Raw genomic sequence first — 9,151 nt, 5'->3', positions numbered from 1 at the left:
TCTCATATGCTCCGTGTCTCTCAAAACGCTTTTGGAGCCCCGGCTCTAAGCTGTAAAGCATGCCGCACTGAACGAGGGAGTAGTCATCGGTACGTGCCTGCCAAGCGTTCATAACGTCTTGTTCTGCAGGGAGAATAGGTGCGTCACCTAGTGGTGCTTGTAGGACATAATCTTTCTTGGCAGCTATGAGGATTATCCTCAGGTTCCGGACCCAGTCCGTGTAGTTGCTGCCATCGTCTTTCAGCTTGGTTTTCTCTAGGAACGCGTTGAAGTTGAGGACTACGTTGGCCATTTGATCTACAAGACATATTGTAAAGATTTTAGACTAAGTTCATGATAATTAAGTTCATCTAATCAAATTATTCAATGAACTCCCACTTAGATAGACATCCCTCCAGTTATCTAAGTATAACATGATCCGAGTTAACTAGGCCGTGTCCGATCATCACGTGAGACGGACTAGTCAACGTCGGTGAACATCTTCATGTTGATCGTATCTTCTATACGACTCATGCTCGACCTTTCGGTCTTCTGTGTTCCGAGGCCATGTCTGTACATGCTAGGCTCGTCAAGTCAACCTAAGTGTTTTGCATGTGTAAATCTGTCTTACACCCGTTGTATGTGAACGTTAGAATCTATCACACCCGATCATCACGTGGTGCTTCGAAACAACGAACTGTTGCAACGGTGCACAGTTAGGGGGAACACTTTCTTGAAATTATTATGAGGGATCATCTTATTTACTACCGTCGTTCTAAGTAAACAAGATGCAAAAACATGATAAACATCACATGCAATCAAATAATAAAAGTGACATGATATGGCCAATATCACATAGCTCCTTTGATCTCCATCTTGGGGCTCCATGATCATCTTCTCACCGGCATGACACCATGATCTCCATCATCATGATCTCCATCATTGTGTCTCCATGAAGTTGCTCGCCAACTATTACTTCTACTACTATGGCTAACGCGTTTAGCAATAAAGTAAAGTAATTTACATGGTGTTTCTCAATGACACGCAGGTCATACAAAATAAAGACAACTCCTATGGCTCTTGCCGGTTGTCATACTCATCGACATGCAAGTCGTGATTCCTATTACAATAGCATGAACATCTCATACATCACATATAGATCATTCATCACAACTTTGGACATATCATATCACAAAGCACTTGCTGCAAAAACAAGTTAGACGTCCTCTAATTGTTGTTGCAAGTTTTATGTGCCTGAAATAGGATTCTAGCAAGAACGTTTTCTTACCTACGTGAAAGCCACAACGTGATTTGTCAACTTCTATTTACCCTTCATAAGGACCCTTTTCATCGAATCCGCTCCAACTAAAGTGGGAGAGACAGACACCCGCCAGCCACCTTATGCAACTAGTGCATGTTAGTCGGTGGAACCGGTCTCACGTAAGCGTACGTGTAAGGTTGGTCCGGGCCGCTTCATCCCACAATACCGTTGAAGAAAGATAAGACTAGTAGCGGCAAGAAAGTTGACAACATCAACGCCCACAACAAATTGTGTTCTACTCGTGCAAGAGAACTACGCATAGACCTAGCTCATGATGCCACTGTTGGCGAACGTTGCAGAAAACAAAAAATTTCCTACGGTTTCACCAAGATCCATCTAGGAGTTCATCTAGCAAAGAGTGATTGGATTGCATCTACATACCTTTGTAGATCACGCGCGGAAGCGTTCAAAGAACGGGGATGAGGAAGGCGTACTCGACGTGATCCAAATCACCGGAGATCCTAGCGCCGAACGGACGGCACCTCCGCGTTCAACACACGTACGGTTAGCGTAACGTCTCCTTCTTGATCCAGCAATGGGGGAGGAGAGGTTGAGGAAGATGGCTCCAGCAGCAGCACGACGGCGTGGTGGTGATGGAGCTGCAGTACTCCGGCAGGGCTTTGCCAAGCACTATGGAGGAGGAGGGGGTGTTGGAGAGGGAGAGGGAGGCACCAAAGGCAAGGGTGAGAGGTCCTCCCTTCCCCCCACTATATATAGGGGGTCCAAGGGGGGGCGCGGGCCCTAGGAGATGCAATCTCCTAGGGGGGCGGCGGCCAAGGGAGGAATCCCTCCTCCCCAAGGCACCTAGGAGGTGCCTTCCCCTTCTAGGACTCTTCCTTTAGGGTTTCCCCCACCCTAGGCGCATGGGCCCTAGGGGGAAGTGGCGCCCCAGCCCACTTTGGTCTGGATCCCTTCCCACTTCAGCCCATGGGGCCCTCCGGGATAGGTGGCCCCACCCGGTGGACCCACGGGACCCTTCCGATGGTCCCGGTACAATACCGGTGACCCCGAAACTTATCCCGATGGCCGAAATAGCACTTCCTATATATAATTATTTACCTCCGGACCATTCCGGAACTCCTCATGACGTCCGTGATCTCATCCGGGACTCCAAACAACATTAGGGTTACTGCATATACATATCCCTACAACCCTAGCGTCACCGAACCTTAAGTGTGTAGACCCTACGGGTTCGGGAGACATGTAGACATGACCGAGATCGCTCTCTGGTCAATAACCAACAGCGGGATCTGGATACCCATGTTGGCTCCCACATGCTCCTCGATGATCTCATCGGATGAACCACTATGTCGAGGATTCAAGCAACCCCGTATACAATTCCGTTCGTCAATCGGTATGTTACTTGCCCGAGATTCGATCGTCCGTATCCCAATACCTCGTTCAATCTCGTTACCGGCAAGTCACTTTACTCGTACCGTAATGCATGATCCCGTGACCAGACACTTGGTCACTTTGAGCTCATTATGATGATGCATTACCGAGTGGGCCCAGTGATACCTCTCCGTCATACGGAGTAACAAATCCCAGTCTTGATCCGTGTCAACCCAACAGACACTTTCGGAGATACCCGTAGTATACCTTTATAGTCACCTAGTTACGTTGTGACGTTTGGCACACCCAAAGCACTCCTACGGTATCCGGGAGTTACACGATCTCATGGTCTAAGGAAAAGATACTTGACATTGGAAAACTCTAGCAAACGAACTATACGATCTTATGCTATGTTTAGGATTGGGTCTTGTCCATCACATCATTCTCCTAATGATGTGATCTCGTTATCAATGACATCCAGTGTCCATAGTCAGGAAACCATGACTATCTGTTGATCAACGAGCTAGTCAACTAGAGGCTTACTAGGGACATGTTGGTGTCTTTTATTCACACATGTATTACGATTTCCGGATAACATAATTATAGCATGAATAAAGACAATTATCATGAACAAGGAAATATAATAAAAATGCTTTTATTATTGCCTCTAGGGCATATTTCCAACAGCCGGAGCATACGGAGCGGCTGCGGCTGTCTTCTTTCCCTGCTTACGAGGCGGAGGAGAAGGACTATGACGTGCCAGAGCAGCCGGAGCGGCGACGGGTCTCTTCCGCCCTTGCTAACAAGGCGGAGAAGGAGGAGGCTGGCTGCTCGGGCGCGTCGGCGCAGGCTGGGAAGGAGGCGGAGTGCCGACACGCGCCGGAGAAGGGGGCTGAGTTCCCTGATCACTCGCCGGAGGAAGAGGCGGAGGAGGAGGCGGAGTGCCCTGACTCGCCAGAGGAGGAGGAGGCGGAGGCGTCCAGTTCGGAAGGTTGATGAGCTCCTTCCTCCATAGGCATGGAGTCAACAGACAAGAACCTAGCCGAGTCTCCCCTTCACCCGTAGGGTGGTCAAGCTCGAGGTCCTCAAATCCGTCTGTTATTTCATCCACCATCACCCTAGCATATCCTTCTGGAATCGAACGGCAGTGAAAAGTTGCGACAGGTTCAGGAGGTGCAACAGAGCCAATAGCCGCCTTGACTTTAAATTTCATCCATTGTGTCATAAGGTGGCAATTTTGAGACTCCGTGATGAAGTCCACGGGGTAGCTAGCAGGAGCCATGAAGACAGGCTCCAGCTGAAGCAGCTCGGTGGAAGCCACGCTGCTTCTCTGCTGATATGGCGGGGTAGCTTCGGGGGAAGCTTCGGCAGGTCGATTGCTGTGATCTGCTTCTCGTTGCTCTATCGCTTGTACCCTTGCGTGCAGCGCCTGAATTTGGGTCTGCTCCACTTTCTTCCTCCTCTCCTGGCATTTGTAACCGCATGCGTCTGGAAACCCAACCTTCCACGAAACGGAGCCTAGCGTGCCTCGTGTCCGTCCAGGGTGCTCAGGATTCCCGAGGGCCATTGTGAGCTCGTCGTTCTCTTTGTCTGGAACAAATGTCCCTTGTTGCGCTGCATCGATATACTGCCGAAGCTTCGTGACGGGTATTCGCAGTTGCTCCTTCGTCCAACGGCACTTCCCTGATACAGGGTCCAAGGTTCCACCAACCCCGAAGAACCAAGTCCGGCAACGGTCTAGCCAGTTCAATGTCTCTAGTTCGACCCCTTTATCAAGCAGGTCATTCTCAGCCTTGGCCCACAACGGCCGGGCTATGAGGTAGCCACCTAACCCCGTGCGATGGTGAAGCTTCTTCTTCGCATCATTTTTCTTGTTTGTCGCTGACATCTTCTTACTCTTGTCCGATGTCTTGTGGGCCACAAAGGCGTCCCACTGATCTCTGATCTTCTCATACCGGCCAATGAATTCTGGTGTCCCTTGTTTGTCGACAAACGTTGTTTTCAGCTCATTCTTCCACCTCCTGAATAGTTCTGCCATCTTCTTAAGAGCATGAGACTTGATCAATTGCTCTATAACTGGCTTCTCCAAATCCTCCTCTGGAAGTAGGGTGAAATTTTCCTTCAGCGTGGTCCAAAGATCATTTTTCTGCATATCATTGACATAAGACACCGCAGGGTCATCTTTAGCCGGCTTATACCATTGCTGGATGCTGATCGGGATCTTGTCCCTAACAAGAACCCCGCACTGAGTAGCAAATACTTCCTTTGTCCGGATGGGTTCAATCGGTCGGCCACCGCGCGTGGTTGCTGTGATCTCAAACCTTTCATCCGAGCGCAACTTTTTCTTCGGGCCTCTTCTCTTTACCGAAGTTGTGCTCGATCCGGAGGGCTAGAAAAAGGAAGAAAGACGAGAGTTATTAATTAATATGTGTACATACCAAAAACAATTAATGCATCAATTAGCTATAGTCAGCACATGCTTAATTAATATATATACCTGGCCGGACTCCGTTCGGTCGCTGGAGCCGTCATCATGGTGTCCTTCTTCCACCAGCATTCGGTCACCGGAGCCGTCATCAAGGTGTCCTTCTTCCACCGGCATTCGGTCACCGGAGCCATCATAATCATGTCCTTCCTCCTCCATTGTTCGATCACCGTAGCCTGCTTCTTCACCCTGTCCTTCCAGACCATCGGTTTCATTGAGAAACGACATGACATCATCACTTCCGGCTGCGATTATGTCCCCCAACACTGCTTCTGTTGCTTCGTCTCGGGGGTGCTCCATAATTTATGCAAATATTTACAACATGGCAATTACTATTCAAACATGACAGATGGATATACTAGTAGCAAACATAGAACTAGCTAGCTAATCACAATAAGGAATCATATTAGTTCCCTCGACGCGTCTCTAGGGTTTGGGGTGGCCTCGGCAACGCTTCAAGGGTTTGGGGTGGCCTCGACGACAACACTCTTTTAACTTGGTAAATTTGGGTGGCCTCAAGAGTTTGTCAGGTAGGGGTACGGCGGGAGGGGGTAGGAGACCGACAGCGTTTTTTTCTAGGGTTTGGGTGTCCTCGAGAGTTTTGGTTGAGCGAGAGGGCTGGGGGTAAGAAATAAAATGAGGAGAAGATCGAAAAAAAAGAGGAGAAGAAGAAAGGAATAGAGGAGAAGAAGAAAAAATAGAAAAAATTTCTATTTTTTCTTCTTCTCCTCTATTCCTTTCTTCTTCTCCTCTTTTTTTTCCTTTTTTCCTCTTCTTATTTATTTCTCCTCTTCTTCTCCTTTTTCTTTTCCTTCTTCCTAAACTAAACATAAACTAAAATAATCCTAAAACTAAACGAAGTTATCGGGACGGGGTATATCGACAACGACATACCCGATAAAAAATAAGAAGACGAAGAAGAAATAAAAAGAGGAGAAGAAGAAAGGAATAGAGGAGAAGATTGAAGAAGAAAAAAGAAGAAGAAAAAAGAGGAGAAGAAGAAAGGAATAGAGGAGAAGATTGAAGAAGAAAGAAGAAGAAATAAAAAGAGGAGAAGAAGAAAAAAGAGAAAATATTTCTATTTTCTCTTCTCCTCCTCTTCTTTTTCTTCTTTTTTCCTCTTCTTATTTATTTCTCCTCTTCTTCCTCTCCTCTTCTTATCCTTTCTTCCTCTTATTATTTTCCTTTTTCCTCTCATTCTTTTTCTTCTTCTTCCTTTCCTAGCTAGATATATAAAACTTTTCTAAAAATGTAACTTTTGCATATATAAAACTTTTTCTTCTTCTTCCTTCTTCCTTCTCTTCCTTCTTCCTAAATATATAAAACTTTTCTAAAAATGAAACTAACCTAAAATTAATGTACTAAATCAGAGAACATATATAGATAAAACTTTTCTAAAAATCTAACTTTTGCATATATGTATACTTTAAAACATCATTACAATTGAAAAAATACATACATACATACAAAAAACATGTAAAAAATACATACATACATATATGAACATACATAAAAAATACATACATACATATATGAAAATCTAAAATCATGTAAAAACATGTAAAAAAAATAGCATGTATAACTAAAAAAATAGCACGGCGGCGGCGGGGCCGGCAGAGGCGCGGTGCTCACAGAGGGATGAGCACGTGGCGGGCGGCGTCGGGGCGAGCAGGGGCGCGGCGAAGGCGTCGGGGCAGGAGCGGCGTGTGGCGGGGCAGGGACGGCGTGCGTCGGGGCAGGGAAGGTGCGCGGCGAGGGCGCGGGCGACGGCGATGGCGACGTCGGGGGCGTCGGGCGGCGTTGGGGCAGCCTGGAGGCATCGATGTGCTCGGTGTCGTCGGGGGCAACTGTGGTGATGAACTCTGCAAAATTGCTAAGTGCTACTTATATACCAGGAGCATTGGTCCCGGTTCATGGCACCAATCAGGACCAATGCCCCCTTTAGTCCTGGTTGGTGCCACCAACCGGGACCAAAGGCCTTGTGGTGCCCGCATCACGGCCGAAAGTTGAGTCCCACCTCGCTAGTTGAGAGAGCTCGAGAGTGGTTTATAAGCGCTGCTGCGCCAACCCTCTCAAGCTCCTCTCAACTGCAGGCTTTCGGGCCTAATTTGTCACGATGTGCTTGTGGGCCTACTGGGCCTCCCGCGGGCCTGAATCCTGGCCCATGATTGGGTTTCTAGTCGTATTCAGGCCGTGGTGGCCCAGTAGGTGGCACTTTATTTATTTATTTTTTCTTGCTTTATTTATTTTATTTTGTTTCTACTTACAATAAAAAACTTATTGTTGCTATTTTTATTTATTTTATTAAAGTTTATTTATTTTACTTTTATAAAGTTTATTTTGTTTCTACTTCTTTATTTTATTTTGTTTCTACGACACCTATGGGGTCACTAAGATCCCTTCTACGGTTGGCGAGCGCGAGGTTGTGCAAAGAGCGGGTCTGACAGGAAGCACACGGATCGTTTACCCAGGTTCGGGCCGCGAAAATGCGTAATACCCTAGTCATGCCTTGGTGGATGTATTTGAGTGTGTTTTTGTGTTCGTGAGCTAGCTACGGGGTGCAACTTGCCAAAAAGAGCCGAATCCCCCTCCTGGTCGCCCCGGGCCTCCTTTTATAGGGAAAAAGGGGTTGCCACAGTGGCACACAGGAGGTGGAAAGGTCTACAGTCGACAAGCCTATCCTCTAGGACCGTCGGACAAACACATTTAATGCGCTGCCGACGTGCCCTCCTCGCTTTATCAGGGACGCCAGGGAAGCACGTCCCAGTTGTCACCACTTCGCCTGGCCTCGACATGTGTCCGAGCTGATGAGGCATCGTGACGCCATGTTGGCTGGCTGCTGGGCTAGTGCGGTGATGGAGCCTTCATGAAGGGTCACATGCCGCCACGCAGGTGCTTGCTGGGTCGGTGTAGAGGCCGCCCGTCGCCACACAGGTGTCTACCCAGCTGGTTGAGCTAGCAGCTACTTGGGGACGGTGGTGGAGTCTTGGCTGGCACGGGCCTGGTTGTGGCCCTGCTGATGCTCTCGGCAAGGGTCTTGCCGGGGGCCCCAGCAAGGGTATTGCCGTGGCATTCTAGTCATCCCCGACAAGGGTCTTGCCGGGGTCTTGTGGATTTCCTCAGCTAGGATTTCGCCGAGGGTCGCCGTCTTCTGGTCCTCATCCGATCTCATATGTTTACGATCTTGACGAAGATTTGCATGCCACCACAGAGGCGCCTCCCGAGCCTTGGTTCCAACATAGTTGGTTAGGTTGGAGCCTGTGGGCTCAAGGGTGGCTCACCCCGCTGGCATCGGGTAAGTTGCCCAGCAAGGTTCTTGCCGGGGCTGCCTCGGCAAGGATCTTGCCGAGGGAGTCCACCTAGCCCTCTTGCTTCCCTGCGCTTCTGGTCTTGGCGTTGCCTTGGTTGCCTCGTGTTTTGGCTTCCCTCCGGCTTCCCCCCTCTGCCCTGCTAAGTGTGGCCGTGGTGCACGGCTCCGACTGCCCATTCACAAGTAAAGGGGTCAAAAGAAGAGCCCCTACTTTTGTACACCGACAGGAGCCCCCGGGCCTGGGCCACACATAAGCGCACCACATTGTTGGGCTAGGCCTAGAACGGTGAACGGGCAGGTGGGGCGGATTCTACCGCAGTAACTCCTCGCCCGCTGCGCTTCCCCACGACCTGCGTTGAACGCACGATGTGGAGGGTCGTGCGTGACGTGGGGGTCATGCGTGGGGCGGTTCCCACACGCACGCGTCACATCATGGTAAAGAGGCGGCCCGCACCTTCCCCGTAAAAAGAGGAAGGCGCAGAGGCGCAACTCATTTAGTTGGGCGGACTTGGGTCGTGGCCTTCAAGGCGTCAGTCCCCCACGATCACGGGGTGGGGAACGGTCGTCCCACCCATCCCCTCGATTCTGCCCGCTCGCCACGTGTCCCCCATGTAGGTGGCAGGCGGTGGAGGCGGGAAACCGGGCCGTCGCTGATTGGGGCAGCGGGTCGGTTCTGATTCCCCGCGCCTCCGGTGGCTGGATTGGTTGAGTGGGGCGGCCGAGC

The sequence above is a fragment of the Triticum urartu genome, chromosome 6A (genome assembly GCF_056163025.1).
Source record: "Triticum urartu cultivar PI428250 chromosome 6A, HENAU_Tu73, whole genome shotgun sequence".
NCBI classification, from domain to species: Eukaryota; Viridiplantae; Streptophyta; class Magnoliopsida; order Poales; family Poaceae; genus Triticum; species Triticum urartu.
Note: the sequence above shows the minus strand (reverse complement) of the source record.